Source organism: Neovison vison, chromosome 2 (genome assembly GCF_020171115.1).
Source record: "Neovison vison isolate M4711 chromosome 2, ASM_NN_V1, whole genome shotgun sequence".
NCBI classification, from domain to species: Eukaryota; Metazoa; Chordata; class Mammalia; order Carnivora; family Mustelidae; genus Neogale; species Neogale vison.
Genome location: NC_058092.1, coordinates 28415090 through 28433469, shown reverse-complemented (window position 1 = coordinate 28433469; position 18380 = coordinate 28415090). Strand labels below are relative to the sequence as shown.

General features: G+C 54.4%; 1 protein-coding gene across 4 annotated transcripts in view; it reads left to right on the top strand.

Moving 5' to 3' along the window:
• Positions 1 to 18380, top strand: part of GRIK3 (glutamate ionotropic receptor kainate type subunit 3) — a 225983-nt gene that overhangs the window by 70548 nt on the left and 137055 nt on the right. The window contains exon 1 of one of the 4 annotated variants that reach the window (XM_044237823.1): positions 8748 to 8765. The exons of the other annotated variants lie outside the window; for them this stretch is intronic. The gene's annotated coding sequence lies outside the window, so the exon portion shown is untranslated. Of the gene's footprint in view, positions 1 to 8747; positions 8766 to 18380 lie in introns of those variants that run through there. 4 annotated transcript variants of the gene reach the window in all.

Here is an 18380-nt window from a genome sequence, read left to right as displayed (position 1 = left end):
ATGGAACTCGAAGAAACCCCAGTGTTTACTGGCTTCTCATAGTATGCAGGATACAATAAAGGATGCAGATGAATAGCCAGATAAAGAGGTACATGGGGCAAGGTCTGGAAGGATCTAAAGACACGAGTTTCTGTCCTCATGGAGTTGGCATGCACCACCCTCCCAACACATGGATGTGTTTATCAGCCTGGGAGTTCTGTGAACAGTTTAGGAATTTTTATGAAGGCTTAATCATGTAGACATGATAAATCATTATTTTTTTAAAGTAGACTCCACTCGCAGTGGGGAGCCCAACTCGGGGCTTGATCTCACAACTCTGAGATCAAGACCCAAGCTGAGATCAAGAGTCGGACACTTAACCCACTGAGCGACCCAAGCGCCCTGACATGATGGATTATTAACTCAGTCTTTAGGCCCTAAAGTGGGACTGAAAGCTCCAAGCTTCTAATCCTGGCTTGATCTTTCTGGTGACCAGCCCCCATCCAGGAGCCCAGTCAGAGTCACCTCGTTAGAACAGAAGATGCTTTCACACTGTAAATTCCAAAGGATTTAGGGGCGCTGTATAAGATGCTTCTATCACCTCATCACTGAGGAAGTTACAAGGATTTTAGGAACTCTGTGTCAGGAACCAGACTCAAAGATCAAATATTAGCAGGAACTGGAGGCAGAGACCAAATGTTATATTTCTTATTATGTCACAGGTGATGCCTGAGGACAAAAGATAGGATACATCAGTGTACAGTTGGCTGGACCTGCACCTTTGGCTGATACCTGTCACTGGCCAGAATGCCCTATGGCCCAGGCTTTGGGGACTATGGACCATATTTCTTTCCAGAGCAAAACTTGTGCCATGGGTGGGGCTGAGAAGTGCCATCTCAGCATGATGCTTCCCGGCTAATATAGCAGTGTGAAGGCTCATCTCTGGAAGGGCAGATTAATCATTTCTGCCCTGAGTCACCATCCAGGCCAGATTTATGGTGGCAGGAGCATGGGAGCCCCCGACTTTATGGTCTTGTAAATTACGGAGCCGCTTGTGCAAGAGGAAAGCTGGGCTGTAAATCATGGGTAATTGCTTGTAAATCGGGAAACAAATAGTATTTTTGCTTAAATTACCTTGTTTGCAATGTTTCTTAGGGAACTGCAGTTCCATAGAGGACCTTTAACCTCTCTGGGACCAAAAATTCCCTTTGGGACTCAATAAAAACCATCTCAGAGTCTCTCAGAGCCACCGCAGCAAGTCTGGAGGCCTTTGGGTCAAATGGAGAAGAATTGACTGCGGTTGTCATAAATTCCTCTTTGAGGCAAGCTTAATCCACATTCTCCTGGGACCTCCTCCCTCTCTCCCTCCATTTTGAATTAACCCCAAGGGTTCCATCTGGGCCCTGGTGGTGCCCAGTCCTCTCCAAGGCTCGAGGAAGACAAGCCCACGTGAGCTCCAGAGAATCCAATTTCATTCCTACTTCTCCCCCACGCAAAGGCAGTGACTCACTGGATGCTGGTAAGCGTGGCCTCTGTGTTAAGAAGCTATTTGCTGGCTTCTTCTCATTTTTTTCCCATTTCAATGAAATTACATTTATAATCTCTTTTGCCTGCCTTGGTCAACTTTGAAGAGTCATTAAATTCACTGATAGGCAGCCTGGTAAACTTTAATTGAATTGTGAATCACAGGCTCCTAGAAGGTTCAGCCTTCAGGGGACCTTGGGGACCACATAATTCAACTCCTTCATTTGACAGACGAGGACATAGAAGTCTGGTGTGGTTAAGTGACTTGCCCAAGGTCACACTCTGAGTGAGGGCAGCTCTAGGATGAGAATGGCGTCTTCTTTCTTGGGTGCTACACGTTTTCCCTCCATCATGCAGGCCTTTGGATTTAGCTCTCTCTTGCTGTGTGATAAATCTTAATGGGATCAACAAGCCTATGTCTCATAACTGGGGAAATTTGTATTTCCTTCCCTAGGAAACTGAGTCAGCCCAGGGGCTAGGGCTATGATTGTGGCTCTGGCAGCTATGGGACTTTCCTTATGGGCTCTGGCCTGGGACCCTTGTTAGATTCCTTCAGGACTCCACTTTTCAGAGCGGTACTTGAAGCTTGCATTTGATGCTGTTGGTTATGTCTGTCCTGGTCCTATTGAGTGGGGTAGTTGTGGGACGTAGTAAAAAAGACATGAATAGTCTTGGATCCCAGCTCTGCTACTCTCTGTGAACACCATAAAGATGAGGTGGGAGAAAGCACCCAGGCCAGGGTCTGCATGTGGGGGTCCCCCATCCATGCTGGCTGTGTCCAAAGGGTGGAGATGTGGGGCACTTGGTGTTCAGTGACCTGAACTTGCCTGTAGATGCTCTGTGTATAAAGAGGGCAGGAGGGACTATGGTGTGGGGGTCACCCTTGGTCATAGGGAGCCTGTGGTCTGATTTCTTGTCCTTGGGGGGCTTCATCAGTCGTGTTAACAGAGGCTGCCAGGCCAGAGCTCATGGACACCCTCTAGGAGAGATCACAGGAGCTCTGACTAATCTTGAATCCTCAGCCAGCACCTCTCGAGCAAGACAAGGGGATTACTGTCTGGGGAATGACTTCAGTGCTGTCCAGAGAGCTGAAGTATGTCAGCCCAACCTACCCCTATCGTCCCAGGTTGAGCCTGCAGCTTCTCAGCACCTCCCGCATCCGCATGCTTCATCCTGTGGGCCCTCCATGGTCAAGGGTGTTCAGAGAGAAGGGTGGTGGGCTTCTGCTTGAGAAGAGAAGCCTTCCAACTCTACACATCGTCTCTTCACTCTTACCAGTTAATTCCTTGTCCCCGGGGCTGGGAGGGGGTGGTGGGCAGGCGATCTGGGACCAGTTTGATACACTGAATGCTTTGGGATGCCCTTGTCAATGACAGCCGTTCAATGCCAAGGTGTTCTGGGGGCCACACCAATTTGAAGAGTAGGAAGGGGGATATAGGGGCCTCTTGGCCAAGGATCACTTCCTAAAGGACTCTGAACCTCGGCAGATGGGTTGCCCCACGGAGACCAGCACCCTCTCACTCCTCTTTATAGATCCTAAGGAATAGAAATTCAAAGCAGGGTTCAGGTCCCACTTCACCAACTTCCAGCTGTGCAGCTTTGAGCAAGTTCCCAAACCTCTCTGGGCCTCCCGTGTTCAAAGGGGTGGATAAGGACACACAGCTCAGGGAGCTGTTGGAGGACTCCCTGGAATCCTGCATGGATAGAGCTTAGCACAGTGCCCCTGCCACAAGGAAAGAGTTCCTCGACATTGTGGTTATTGATGTAGGTCCTCAGCCTCCTTCTGGGCCCGCGGGAGACCATCAGGAAGCGTGACGGGTGTGACTTTCATGTTCAGCCTGGCGTCCTGAGTGTCCTGGTCTCAGGAGGCTGAGCAAGATTGTTTATTCCCGGAGCTGTTTTCTCCACCGCCCGCCTCCCCCAGACATCCTCGAGGAGCCAAGTGTGCAGGAGGCACGAGGGAGACCTGCCAGCCTGATGGAGTGGAAGACTGTGGTCTGATCTGGCTCATGTGGACAGAAGGAGTAGATGACACTGGGCACATGGCTCCCTGCATTGGACCCCAGCCCCAGGCTGGGCCTGGCCTGGTTAGGGATACTCCCCCCTCCCCCCTCCTCAGCCCCATGGCTGGTTGCTTCTCTCCGATGCTCGCTGGTCCTGTTTCCCTCTATCCCTCTCTCTCATTGTTCTTGCCCCTCCTCCCACCTCCAACCACCCCAGACCATTTTGGGCTGCTTGTTTGTTTCCCTTTTCTTTTTCCGCTTCTCTGCCTCCCTGGCTTCTTTCTTTCCTTCCTTTTTTTAGCCCTCTCTCCATCTGGCTTGGTCCCTCTCCTTGCCTCTCTGTATCTCCCCCTCTCTCTGACCTTCTATTGGCTTCTGTCTCTGTCTTTTGATTTCTCTGCATCTGTGTGTGTATGTGTGTGTGTCTCCTTCTTTTCCTTTCTCTCCATCTCATCCTCCAATATATTCCTGTTTCTTCCTTCCCTGCCACCCCAACCCCTGCACTACCTTCCTCTCCAGCGCCCCCCTGCTCCAGGGTTAATCAACCTCCACTATAGGCGAGCGCAGAGCTATTCTAGATGAGCTGGTTTGCTTGGCTGTCTTTCTCCTTCCCTGCCCCTTCCCCGAGAAGCCAAAGCATCACTTTAATTCTTTCCTGGAAGGTGGCATTGGGGCTGGGACGGACCTCCTGCGGCATGTACCTAGACGAGACCCTGAACCCCTTGGAGGAGAGAGAGTGGGAGGCACCAAAGGCCTGTGCCTAGGACCCCCCACCCACGGCCCTCCTCTAGCCTGACCAGAGCTTCTGATGAAGCCTGCTGCCTTCCCAGGGCTGTGAGGAGTGTAGGAGAAAGGAGAGAGGGCCTGCTCCCAAGGATCTTTCCATTTGGTTGTCAAGGAGAATCTAATGGGCGTGAACTGGTTCACAAGTGGGTCGTGGATGGTTAGGGAGCAACAGTTATCCACCACGATGTCTGGACTTACCAGGGCCAGAACTGATGTTCCCACAACCACCTGCCACCCTGCCCGTCACTCAGTCCTTCCTCGGGCCTCCCTTCCTTGAGACACCTTTCTGTGCCTTCCCCCAGCAAGCTGGACCCTGTGTCCTTAGTCTGCGGTCACAGTCACCTATGGTCAGACTCTCAGACCGGCCATAACAGGGTATTGAAATCATAGGGCTGGGTCTCTCTGTCCTCCTCTGTCAGGCAGGGAGCTCCCCAGGAGTGAGAGTGGTTGGCTGTCCTAGTCCTCACTGAGTCCCCAGAACCTAGCTGTCCCTGGAGCAGAGGAAGTGCACATTCTGGGCTCTTCCTAGGAGGGGTTGAGAGTTAAGCAGGTGCGACTGGACTTAAAGCAGGACAACCTTGCTGCAAGGCTCTTTCGTTGCCTCCTTTGGCGAAACAGTGGTGTCTCGCCCGTCCAAGCTCTGCCATCTCTAGACACTCAAGTCGGAGCTGGTAGGACCTTAGAGATGGCTCTGTCTAGCCCTTCCTGTTGATAGCCGGGCCCTGCAGCCCACACTCAGCATGGCCTGGCCAGGAGTGGAGGAGAGAAAGGCCCTCTCGGGGCTCTGCTGGGGCCAGGGTCTCTCCTGGGGCCAGCAGCCCTGTTCAATCTTTTGGGCAGCTGCTTCCGCTGAGATGCCCTGTCTCCTGGTACCTGTGCCTGTTGCTGTCTCTGTCTGCCCCAGACTGTCTCTCTGTCTGCCATTGTCCTCATCCTCTCTCTCCTGTTTTTCTTCCCTCTGATGGGATAATTATGCTAATCAGCCTGTCAGAACAAAGATAATTGTGGTGGACTATTTCAGACTTTGGAATTCAGGCCGAGACCCCTTTCCTGCTTGCTTCTGCATGCCCTTTAGTCCCCAGCGCGGGACCCGAACGAGGCAGGTCTGCAGCAGGAACGGTGGGGGACTCCGGGGGGCAGTGGCAGAATGAGGGTGGGGAGGAGTGCGTGGGTGTGCACACACATGGACACACACCTGCTCTGCCCAGGACCCACCTCTGTGGACGGGCACACGCCGCCCCGGATGTCTGCGGAAACCAGCGGAGCGTGGAGAGACTAATCAGAGAGTGGCTGTCCCTGACGTGTGATTGTTGAGGGCAGGTCATCTCCATGGGTCTGGCTCCAGCTCTGGGGGCACCCTGAGACGCCCCAAAGCAGGAACAGGAGTGACATGTGCCTGGCGGTTCCCTGGTCAAGGCCAAATTGGCACTCTTTCTTCCTTGGGGACTGTCCCCCACCCCCACCGCAGCTCCCCAGCCAGTTGCGGCTGGAAGGGGCTTTGGGGTGCTCATTCCTTGTGCACTGTAGGTCATCACAGGCTGGGGACCGGAGGCGCTGGTTCTATGGGGTCATGGGGGGTGGTGACCCCAAAGAGCCGAGCTTAGCAGCAGGAATCCTGGAGGTGCGGATCAGGAGGGGATAGGGGCTGACAGGATGGTCTGGGCCACTCGGCCTGCTCTCTTGGTAAGCATGGGCTCAGCCCAGGAATGGATTCAGAGCCCCTGAGGCCACCATCCAGCCAGTCAGGTCTCTTTACATACCTCCCTCTGTCCTTGGTGTCCCCTCCTTCTCCAGGGGCCCCCAGTCCCTCACCTGGCCTTTCACTTTCATGCTCTCAACAATATTCTCCAGCACGGAGCAGGCGCCAAGCCCTGGGGTGACAGATGGGGTCCCCGCCCTCACATAGCACGCCGACTTACACCTCTCCCCACTTCTGCCCTGCCCAGGTCCCTGCAGTGTCAACATCTTCTCTTTAGTCCAAGTGCAGGCCCCAATCAGTCCCATGAGGCTTGGGACCCAGCCCAGCTTTATTCTGGGGCCCCTTTGTTAGAGCCTCGGTTTCTATACCTGTCCCTGGACATCGTGCTCCCCGCCTCCAGCAATATATACGAGGTGGGGGATGGGGGGATGTTGCCAGGCACACTGGGGAGCTCAAAGTGTGGCAGAACCATGCTCCTTTCCCCCTGCCACCAGCAAGCCCCCCCCCCTGCTACCACCCTCTTCCCTGCCCTGTGCCAGGGGCCCAGATCTTATAAAGGATCCATCTAGAAATTTACTGTTAGGCCCAGCCTCCACTGCGCTGGCCAACCCCCTGCCCACTCAGCCTCACTCACCCCCATGCTAACAAACGGCATCAGGTCCCCAAAGGAGCCAACGTGTCTGCTCTAGGGGGAAGCTGTCACCACCCCCATCACTCTGCAGGCATGTCCTTGCTCAGGACCCCAGACCAGCTCAAGGCCTCCAGTTCCAGCACAGGGGTCTTGCTCCTTAAACCCCATGGGTGCCAGGTCTCAGCCAGCGTGTCACAGACGAGCCTACTTGCAGGCCGGTTCCCCCCTGGATGGGGAGATCTCTGAGGGCAGGGCCCCCGAGCCGCCGGCAGATTGAATGAATGTGTGATTAAGTGAACCACTGATTAAAGAATATCATCGCTAAGAGAGGAGATCCAAAGCTTAAAAGAAAACAAAAAAACAAACAAACAAACCTTTTATTTTAGAAAATTTCAAAATATACCCAAGTAGAGAGACTGGAAGTCACACGCTCATCAGCCGGCTGTCATCAGTGGTCAGCTGCCGCCTGGTGCCCTTCTGTGCGTCCCCGCCCACCTCTGGGGTCCAGCTATGCTCTGCGCCCACTCCACCTGCCTGAAGAGGCTGGCGCTCAGGTCTGGGCTCCGTTCAGAACCCCTCAGGGCCTGGCAGAGATGGTGATGCCGTGTGCCAGCTGGGGGCATGGTGTGGGAGCGGACGTGGCCTCAGGCAGTCCTTTTCCCAAGACAGAGCCTGTCTGCATGTGCGCCGGTATAGAAGGGGTTAGCCGCGTTTTCCCCTCTCTCGGGTGTGTGCTTGGAATGTCGCCGTCTGGGTAAATTGTGGCCATTTCACAATCGAGGCTTTGAGTCATTTAAATGGCTGTTGGGGAGATGCTACACTGACTCATTTAATCTTCCTAAGTAACTTTCCTCCTCCGCTCTCTGCTTACGCAGCACCTCTGCCCAGCATCGAGCCAAGGCGGCTGCTGGCTACACGGATCACGCCTGCGTGCCCCAGCCCCAGCCCTGGCCCTTCTCCTCCCAGGATCTCTCCCCAGCTCTGCCGTCCTGGCTCGGCCGTGTGCGGGCTTGCCTGGAGAGGGAAAAGGGTAGATGGTGGAAAGGGTAGATGGTGGGAAGGGCGCGTGTCAGAGCTCCCCAGGGACACCGCTCTCGGGGCTGTGGGTGGACACACTGAGCAGAGAGCCAGGACTCAGGACTCCTGCCCTGAGGTCCTCCACATGCCCATGGGCAGCGAAGGGAGACCGGCTACTTGGGAGAGAAGGTGGCCCCCCAAGGCCCTGCTGCTTTGCCCTGTTACCTGTCAGTTCTGAGAAGTGATTCTGGATGCTGAGTCTTCACTCTGGGGGCCGTGGCCTTGACCGTGTTTACCCCACGTGGGCGACCAGCCTAAACCCCAGCCCCTGGCCCTGTTGGCCGGGAGGCAGGGGAGGAGAGGAGACCCTCATGCAGAAGGTCAGCGAGCACTCTGGATGCGCGTGTGAGTGCCCACGTGTATGTGTGCGAGGTGTGTCTGCATGTGTTTGTATGTGCGTGTGTGTGTGTGTGTGTGTGTGTGTGTGCGTGGTGCTGGGTGCCTGGGCGTATTTGATGGATCTGAGTCTGTACGGCACGGGCCAGGATGTTCCTGAACATTCTGCCATGGCGTCCGTGTACACGTGTCCTTCAGTGTGTGTATGTTTCATGTGTTCTATGTACACGTGGATATGTTTGACCCTTGGGCGTGCAGCCCATGTGACAGCTGTGTGTGTGTCTGTGCCGAGGTGCTTGTGTGTGAATGTGTGTGCCTGCGGCCCCAAGTATCTGGGCTTTGTGTGTGTGCACGCACACGCATGCACATCTAAGGGTGTATCTGTGTGCAGGTGTGCAAGCCTTGTATCTGTGCCTCTGTCTGTGGGTGACCTGAGGTCTCTAACGACTCAGGACTTGTGTCTCTGTGGGTCAGCTGCTGTGCATCCGTCCACGTGTTTGTGTGTCTGCCCACGTGTGCACACGTGATGTGTGCTTCTCGGCTGGGGAGGCACCGTCACGGCAGTGTTGGGCCAAGCCCAGCCTCATATCCCACACCTGCCTTTCCTCCCCTCCCAGCAGGGTTGCCAGGCCATTGGCCCATGGGACTGTCACTTCCCTGCTGCAGCTGTCCAAGCAAGGGGAGAAGCTGGCTGGTGGGCTGACATGTCCACCCCAGTCTCAGAGAACAGGTAAGCTCACGGTCCGGGCTGACTGCCCCCTCGCTCTGCTGAGGGCTGTTTAGAGCTGCCTGGGCCTGGGGGCCTCTGTGGCTGAAGCCTGGGCCCGGCCGTGCTGGAAACACCAGCACCGCACACAGAGCCAGCTTGGCCTTCCTGCCTGCTCCTGTGGGCCCCTGCATGTGTGAGTGTGAGTGTATGTGTGCACATGCAGGCTCACACAGGAGTGCGTCCCTCTGTGCATACCTGCAGGCCCTTGTCGTTCTGTGCTTATGTGTTGGTTGAAGTGTCTGTGGCCTGAGCTTGGGTGTCCTGTGTGGCCATCTGGTTTTATCTGTGATGTGTGTATGCACGGGTGTGTCCTTGTGTGTGTGCAGATGTACATACGTGTGCTTGGACCTGTGAGTGGAGGTGAGGCGTGCACACTCTTGGCCTCCTTAAGCTAACCAGGGTAATCCCTGGGGACCTGTCTTTGGAACACAGACATGTTCTTCTCTGTTTTCCTGCCCTCTGGCCTCAGGCCCTCTCCCACCGCTGAACATTGGGAGTCCCCTGCATACCTTTCAGCACTGACCCCCTCAAAACCCGCAGCTCGCCAGTGCTTACTCAGTATAGACCACCTGCCTTCCCAGCGAGGCTGCAGGCTCCCTCCCCCTGACGCCTTGGATGAGCTCTCAATCCCTGCCTTCACTTGTGAGTTCCTGCACAGAAGGGCATCTGTGAACTTTCTTGAGCAGGTCCTTGGGTGTGTGCTGGGCCCTGGGAGATATAAGCGGGAGTGAGTCCTGCCTAGTGCCCAGGGCCTGTCAGGCTGGTGCAGTGACAAGTCCAAGTCTGGGACGTAAGGCATACCACCAGGGCTCAGCCACGGTCGGGTCATTCCCCTAGGAAGTCTCTCTCTCCATCTTGGCCCGCAAAAGCCCTCTGTCTTTCAGAGTCCTTTCGCAGCCCCTCTTCCCGGATTCTCTTCTGATTCCCCAGTGGAAAGTATACACTTTGCCCTCCTTGTGCCCACCCAACGGCATCAGACCTCACATTCTGGGACGTCCTTTGGCTCCTAGGGACAGTAGGTTTCCTGAACCAGCCCACACACAGGAGGGAGGCCAGAGGCTGTCGGACTGCAGACAGAGAGGGGCCCAGCTGTGGTTCCCGTGTCCTCAGCACCACCCTGGGGGTCCTCTAGCTTCTGGCTGTGCTCCTCCCACCCCAGGCAATGTTTCTTATTCAAGCTGTTCTCTTGGGGGTCTCTCTTTGTACTTCCTGCTAGGGCCACCCATAGCTGTTAAGGTAATAAAGCCCGAGTGAGTGTCTCCTCTGAGCTCCAAGTCCTGCGTGTCCCCGTCCTTGTTCCGCATCTCCATTTAGATGCCTCAAAAGCACCCAGCTCACAGTGGATGGTTTCCTCACGTGTCCAGTTCCACAGGCTGGAAACCCACGGGATCGCAAGGGGCCCTGGCCCCATCCTTCACTCTATTGCAGGTTTCCTTTTCCAAGCAAGCCTTGGTCAGTGTCCTCCTCTCCATCCGGTCTGCAGCAGCTCCCCTGGGCCATGGTCATTGCGGTGACACTGTTCTCCTTGCGTCTGTGCTGGCCCCCACCCCTCCATCCGTTCCATGGTTGGTATCTACAGTTTCAGTCTTGGAGCCTCCCCCGAAAGCCGTCCATAGCTCACCATCGCCCTGAGAATAAGCCCCGAGTTCTCTGCTGGGCCCACCAGGTCCCTCAAACTATGGACTTCCCTTCCTCCGCAGATGTCAGCTTGACTTCCTGTCCGTAGCTCTCTCTCCTGCTGTCTCTCCCCTTCCCCCACCTCCTGGGGTTCTCCTGCCACCTGCTCTGATCACGCTGGGCAGCCCTCGGCACTTCCAGAACCTGAGCTCCGTGCTTATGGTGGATTATTTCCTTCACTGGCATCCAGCACCCCCTCCCCACCACGTGGGCTATGAGGCCATGGGAATCAGGGGCCAGCCCCCCAAACCGTGGCCTCGGGGTCAGCAGGGTAGTATGCAGCCTATGCATGCGTGGAGTTCAGCAAACGTGTCCTGAGTGAGCAGACACGCGGAGAGCACGCGGGCACCTTCTCTTCCTCCTTTCCCTCCTTCTCCTTCCTCCAAACAGTCCTGCTTCAGTGTGGCTGGGCTCCTTCTTGGTCTTCAGATATTGAAGAGGCCTTCCTCGATGGCTCCCCATCCCCCCCCATGCTCTATCGTGTGTCTTGCCTTTTCCTTCCTGGAACTTCTGCTGTTAAGTAGTTATTCATTCAGATACTTTCTCCTGTCTGTTTGCCCCCAGCAAACTGTAAGCCCTACATGGGCATGGACCACACCTATTCACTCCCTGCCGGGTACCCAGGGCCCCTCACAGAGCCTGTGTGGCACACAGTAGGTGCTCAGTAAGGGTACAAGCTAATGAATGGGGGATTGCGTTATGTAGTTTATTTTCCAACCCTGCGAGGGATCCATTTCAGAGATGAGAAAACTGAGGTTCGAAGGGGCTGAGAGACTCACCAGTGGTCACAGTTACCAGGAGGCAGAGCGGAGATTCAAACCCAGATTTGCTTGACCTGAAAGCCCAACTCCGTTCATTCATTCATTCGTTCATTCATTCCTTCATCCCCTCACCGCCCACTCTGTGCTGGGCAGCAGGGCCGGGGAGACGAATTGTCAGCAGGGCTGTCCAGGCGACGTCTCAGGCCCGCAGGGGAGAGGACGCCAGACGTTGGTCAGAGGGAAGCACTCTTGCAGGTTGTGGGGGTCCTGAGGAGACTGCCCAGAGGAGTGGCTCTTTGAGGAGGGTTTTGAGGGATGAGTAGGTCTTTGTCACTGTGGGGTACGTACTGCGCGGCAGGAAGTGCACTGGCAGGGAGTCAGGGGGCCTGGGCTCCACTCATGTACCTCCACCTACCCACCCTGACTTGGGGAAAGTCCCTTTCCTCATGGAACTGGCTTCCACACCTCTAAAGGGAAGTGGCTGACCGGCAGGACGTTCATTTTCCTTCCCCCCTCACAAAAGAGACCACCTCCAGGAGATCCTGCCTGGGCAGTTTGGTGGAGTAGGAGAAGCAGGGGGCAGCCCCGTACTTCCTGCCCCAGGACACTGCTCTTCTGCCCCCTTACTGCCCTCTCCTCCTTCTTCAGTCTCTCCCCATTTCTCCTGCCTTCTGTCCCTCCTCCTCCCCTGCTTTGTCGCCCCTCCTCTCCTCCTCCCTGCCCCCTTCCTCCTCTTCTTCCTCTCCCCCCCACCTCCTCCCTCTTTCTCCTCCTCCTGTCCTGCCAAGGGGGAGAGCACAAAGGGTAGTCAAAGTTAATTTAGGCTCAAGTGCCTGGTCACCTAGAAACAAGGCCAGTCCCCTGGTGCAGGGCCTCAGCCGTGGCCTCATTAATCTGCTCGAGACCAGCATTGGCGGTGCCGACGTAAGTAAGTAGGACAGAAGCCTGCTGCTGTGGAGAGGGGCCTTGGGCTCTGGCCACTTGGTCCCCAGCAGTCACATGGCCACCCCCAGGAGTGCGGTGGGAAGAAGACAAAGAAGAGGGAAGAAGAGACAAAAGACCCCAGGGTGTCTACTGTCCCTTCCTCACTGTGTCCTTGCTCCTGGCCCAAGGACCCCCGGGTGTTTGCTGTCCCTTTCTTGCATGTGTCCTTGACCGTGTGTCCTTACCTTGAATGCAGGGCTGCTTGGCTCCCTCCCTTCAGAGGGCGCTGCAGGGGCTCAGAGTCACCTGCCCCAGCCTCTGCTCACAGGCACTGACCCCCTGGGTCTGGCCCCACAGCTGTGAGCCTCGACAGCCCCACAGCAGGTGCGCTGGGCCACCCCGAGCACCTTGTCCTCCCCGGCCAGCCAGCTTCCTCCGTGAAGCCCCCTCCTCACAGCTGCAGGCTCCAGCCCTCTCCTTTCCTGGGCCCTGCTCTGGGACATTTTCCTTCTGAGCCTGAGTACATCTGCTCTGCTCTGGCTTCAAAAAAACCTCTGACCCTAGCCTGTCGCTGAGGCTCTGATATGCACCCCCACCTCCACCCCAGACCTTCGGCAGCCACTAGCATTAGGGCCCCGGATATCCCAGGGGGCTAAGCATGTAATTGGCAGGTGCGAGCACACAGTCATTCGTGAGAATCTGGTCCCACAGACTGTGACCCCAAAGTCCCAGCCCGGTTCTGGTTTGCAGCAGGGTTTTCAACAAGTGTTTATCAAGACAGTCCCTAGAGTCAACAGACCAATCTCAGGGAGGCCCTTGCTTCATGAGAGTGTATTGTGTGGTGGGATGAAGGGTCCCAGCTGGGCCGAGCGTCCTCTGCATGGCCTGTGTGGCCCTTTGCCGGCTGCCCGCCACACAGCCAAGCCCATTCTCATTTGATCTGCTGGAAATCTGATCTCTCTGGGAGTGGGGGAGGGCTTCGATACCGAGCTCCCCACCTGTGCGGAGAGGTCAAGGAAATTTTGCAGCCCCCCCATAAATACTATGGAAAAGTATTTTATTTTATTGAAAACAGGTATTATTGTATAAATGGGGTAAAGGGTGGAAGGTCTCATACCAAAATATGAACAGTGGTTTTTCTGCATAGTGCAATTATAAGTACTGCTATTTCTTTTTCTTTATAGTATGGGGTGTGCGTCTATTTTGTAAGCAGGAATGAGTATATTTAAAAATCCGAATTTGAATGCCAGCTCGATCGAGTCTCAGCTGCGCTTTCGTTGGCAAGCCAGTTCTTCTTCCAGACTTCCAATTTCTACACCTCTAGGACTGGGGTAATAAAAACCATTTCAGAACATTGTTCCGAAAAGGAAAAGGAGATTGCGTGTGTGTGTGTGTGTGTGTGTGTGTGCACGTATGTGTGCACGAGTGTGCGGACACACATGCACCGAAGCAGGAGCTGGCGGACGTTTAGAGCAACTCCAGTATCACTGGCACACACAGACGCTCTAGTGCCAGGTGGTCTGGATTCGAATGCAGACTGTGCTACCAGCTGTGTGTCTTTGGGGAAATTGCTTAACTACTCTGTGCCTCTCTTTCTTGTCTGTGAAATGAGGTTGTTGTTAGGAATAAGGGCATTAGTACACGCAAAGCACTTAAGATGGTACCTGGACACAGCAAGGGCTTGATGAATGCTATTTTTCTTCTTCTTTGTATTTTATTACTGCAGGCACGTTCTTTTACGTTCTTTCTAGACCATTAGAATTCAGAGCCCTGTGTGGCTCATGGGATTGCTTTTCTCCAAGAGGATTCTTTCTGCCTGTCTGTTTCAGAGTCAAGGGAGACAGAGGTCCTCCAGCTTCAGTCAAGTAAAATTGGGATTTAGTATAGAGCTGGGGTCCAAGGTCAGGATGAGGTTAAAGTCAAGGTTCAATCTGGTGTCAGAATCAAGACTAATTTGTAGAAAGATTTAGGTCTTCGGGGCAGGGGCCCAGCTTCATCTCTCGCGTTTCAGTGGAAGCAGGCAGGATCTGGGGTCTGCTCCATGCTGCCGGCTGGACATTCTGGAAGGGCCTTTCCCTGGGTCCCAAGCTCACCCCTCAGTGAATTCATCCTCATACCCATTTCGGCCTCCCTAGTGGCCATACAGTATCTTCCTTCCTAAGCAGTCAGAGCCCCTCTGTTGGGGGCGGTGACTCCCATTCTCTTCAGGGAGTCCCCAGGAGTGACCGACCCTCTGTGTCCTGGTCCCCCATCTGCCAGCTTCAGGAGCGGCCACCTCAGCTCTGGCAGGAGGGAGAGGCTCCCTTGTCACATCTGTGCCAGGCCTTGGCTGTACTTTTAGACTTGCTTGTGCCCGTCCACCTGGTGGGCAGTGGGCTGGAGGGCTGGAGACGAGGAGGCTGGGCGACTCTTCCCTCGGCGGGGACACGTGGATGGAAGGCCAGGCTGCTCTCTAGAGCTGTGCTGGGCTCCTGTGCTGGGCCTTGCTGGTGACGAGCAGGCGTGCAGCTATGTGCACAGATGGCCCTACATACACTCATAATTTGCCAGAATAAATAGTTGTTATTAATCTCCCCTGTGCTTTCCTCCTTCCCCTTCCTTTCCCATTTACTGCTTGCCTCGGGCTGATGGTGAGGTGCTTGAAGGCAGGGGCTGAGTTTTCCTTATCTTGCTGCCTGGCTCAGGGCCTAGCACACAGTAGGTGCCCTCTCAGCATGAATCCAGGTAGCATGGGTGCCCCTACCTGCCATCAGAGGAATTCATCCAAACCAGATCCATACATAGTAGGCTTTCGGCCATCTCAGGCTGGCCCGCAGGAGGTGCTGTCTTGGTGTGGAGCCTGGCACATGGTAGGTCTCTCCCAGTATAGGACCTGGCACACCGAAGTCTCCCAGCATGGTGTGCAGCACATAATAGGACCTCAGCCAACCCAGGGTTTGGCTGGAGGAAAACCCTTGCTGCATCAAATCTTCTATCTCTGTGCTACACTCAAGAAATAACTACTGAGTACCTAGTACATATCAGGCTTGGTACCTGGTGTTCTGTGGGGGAACAGTGTAGGTAAGACACGGACCTTTCATTCTTATTTAAGGAAACTATAACCAAGCAATGAAATATTAGCCCTTATAAAGACTCTATCATGTGGCTGACAGGTAGGTGAAAGGGGGGGAGGGCTGCCTGGAAGAGGAGGCACTGAAGATGGATCCCAGGTCCCACTTGAGCTTCAGTACAAAGGCGAGTGGCAGAAAGTGGGTAGGGCCCATCAGGACAGCTGCAGTGTCATGAGTCGCTGTGGCCAAGAGTTTGAAGTGTGGGGTGGCAGGGCTGTCATTCACTTGTTCAACAAGCCCCAGATGCCCGGGACAGGCTGGCACAGCTCTGCGCCCTGATGCTAGGGCCATGAATAAAACCATCCCTGCTTTCAGGGGGGCAAGAGGATCAAAAATCCAGTATGTTGAATATTAGCTGTTGATACTGCTTTGCGGAAAACCTAAAGCAGAGTAAGGGTCTGAAAGCCCAGAGGGGGGTGGGATCCTTTGGACGGTACCCCAGTACGATGATATGTAGACATTTGAGCCAAACCCGAATCCAGCAGGAAGGGAGAGCGCATGTGGTGTCAGGGAGAGAACACTGTAGGTAGACAGAAGGCAGGGAGGGCCCGGGGTGGGAGCCAGACAGGGAAGGGCCTCGCAGGCCAGCATGAGGAAGGAACTTGGACTTGATTCTCTAGGCAGTGGCCTGCCTTTGAAGGCTTTTGAGCAGAGGGAGGCACGTGATCAGAGCCTCCGGAGGCAGAGCCCGGGAGAGCTGGGGACAGCGAGGTGGTGGTGGCCACTCTGGGCAGGGGACGACAGAGCCCGGAGGCAGGTGGTGGTGGGCAAGAGGGGCAGATGCCATAGGCCATTAACAGTGGAACTGTCTGGGGGTCTGAGGTTGAAGGAGGAGGAGAAACAAAAAGGCGGATGAGGGTGAGTGGGACCCTCGCGATGAGAAATGGAAACACCAGGCCCCAGAGTGGGCCGGGGGAGCAGATGGTCCCTTCCTTCTGGAACAGTTCTTGCTTCTGCTTCTCTCTCCCTCCCCTCATTCCCCAGCAGCCCCCCATCCTCTGCTCTCCTCTTCCAGTGCCTTTCCCTACTGTCTGCAAACTCCACAACCCAAATCCCGAGGAGTATCTTGCCTTTTACCTTCCATACATCTCTTTCTCCTCCTTCTCTGTCTTCCTTCACCCTCCTGAGAAAACCTTCTTGGAGGAGAGTGTGAAAATCAACTAGCCCGGGTCTCTGACAGCCTGATGGGATGTGGATAATATCAGAAACAGCTAAGAGCTCTGGGTTTTACGCTGGACAGAGTAGGGTTTTCCGTCCCTGCTCTGCTGTTTACAAGCAACGTGACGTGCAGTGAGTTACTGAACATCTCTGGGCCTCCGATTAATTCTCTGTAAAATGAGAGGATGGAGGTGCTGGCCCATTGCCTGGCACAGAATACGGCTTCAGAAAGCAGTGGCCGTTGCCATTGTTGTTGATTCATTATTCACATGTGAGGCCATTCACCCCGACAGGTCCTTCGGGTCCCAGAGCCACCTTCAGGAGAGTATGTATGGTTTAGAGTCAGGCCGATCTGCTCAAATGATACCTGATGAGGCGCTTGTCCCAGTGTCCATTCAGGCCACCTGGTGAGGAAGAAAGTAGCCACTCTCCTTTCTTTAGTGCACAATAGACGCTAGACCCCCAGGTTCGCCGCAGCAGGTCCCGCAGGTGCCTGGAGACTCCTTGCTGCTTGCTGGGGCTGTGTACCGTCCCTTGTCCCAAGGCCATACACCCAGCCTGCAGTGTGTGGCCCCAGGGCCCAGGGTCCCTCAGGCAAAGGTCACGTGTCCCATCTTTCCTCTCTGGGTGCAGCCCCGCCTCTCAGCCCCAGGCCGCAGGTGCCTCTGGTGCAGATTCAGCTCAGGTCCCTGGCCGGGCCTGGCCTCTGCTGGAGCCTGGACTGTAGCTTTAATGATGGGGTTTTTGTTTCCCACTGAACACAGGCCCAGCCAGTCTCCTGGCTGCATTCCCTAGGCTGCCTCCCAAAGTTCTGTCCTCTTCTGTCACTTTCTAGCCTTTCCATATTTATTCCTGGCTTTTCAGCCTGGGCACCTCTCTGCCTCTGCCATCAGACAGGAACTTCCTAGGGGCCAGGGCTTGTCACCTTAGGAAAACAAGGGCACTCCATATAGTGAGACTCTTTGGGACACAAGACTTCATCCACAGGGGCCCAGGGCAATGCAAGACCCATCCCCACCCAGCATGGGGTGGTAAGAAGAGCAGAACATCCAAAGCTGCCACTCCGCTGTGTGACCTTGGGCAAGTCCCTTGACTTCTCTGAGCTTCTGTTAACTCAACTCTGAAGTGAGAAGAGTCATTCCATCCCTCAGGGCCAGTGTGTCAATTAAATGAGATTTTAAACACCAGAAGCATCTTTGAAGCCGCAACATGCTGGGAAATACGGGTTATGTATTTTTATTTATTTATTTATTTTTGCATGAGAAAACTTTATTTTATTTTATTTTATTTTTATTTATTTATTTATTTTTTATTTTTTATTTTATTTATTTTTTTTTTAAAGATTTTGTTTATTTGACAGACAGAGATCACAAGTAGACAGAGAGGCAGGCAGAGAGAGAGAGGGAAGCAGGGCCCCCGCTGAGCAGAGAGCCCCATGTGGGACTCGATCCCAGGACCCCGGGATCATGACCTGAGCCGAAGGCAGTGGCTTAACCCACTGAGCCACCCAGGCGCCCCTATTTATTTATTTTTTTTTATTTTTTATAAATATATATTTTTTATCCCCAGGGATACAGGTCTGTGAATCGCCAGGTTTACACACTTCACAGCACTCACCAAAGCACATACCCTCCCCAATGTCCATAACCCCACCCACTTCTCCCAACCCCCCTCCCCACAGCAACCCTCAGTTTGTTTTGTGAGATTAAGAGTCATTTATGGTTTGTCTCCCTCCCAATTCCATCTTGTCTCATTTATTCTTCTCCTACCCACTTAAGCCCCCATGTTGCATCACCACTTCCTCATATCAGGGAGATCATATGATATTTTTTACTTTTTTTTTTAAGATTTTATTTATTTGACAGACAGAGATCACAAGTAGGCAGAGAAGAAGGCAGAGAGAGGAAGGGAAGCAGTCTTCCCTGCTGAGCAGAGAGCCCGATGCG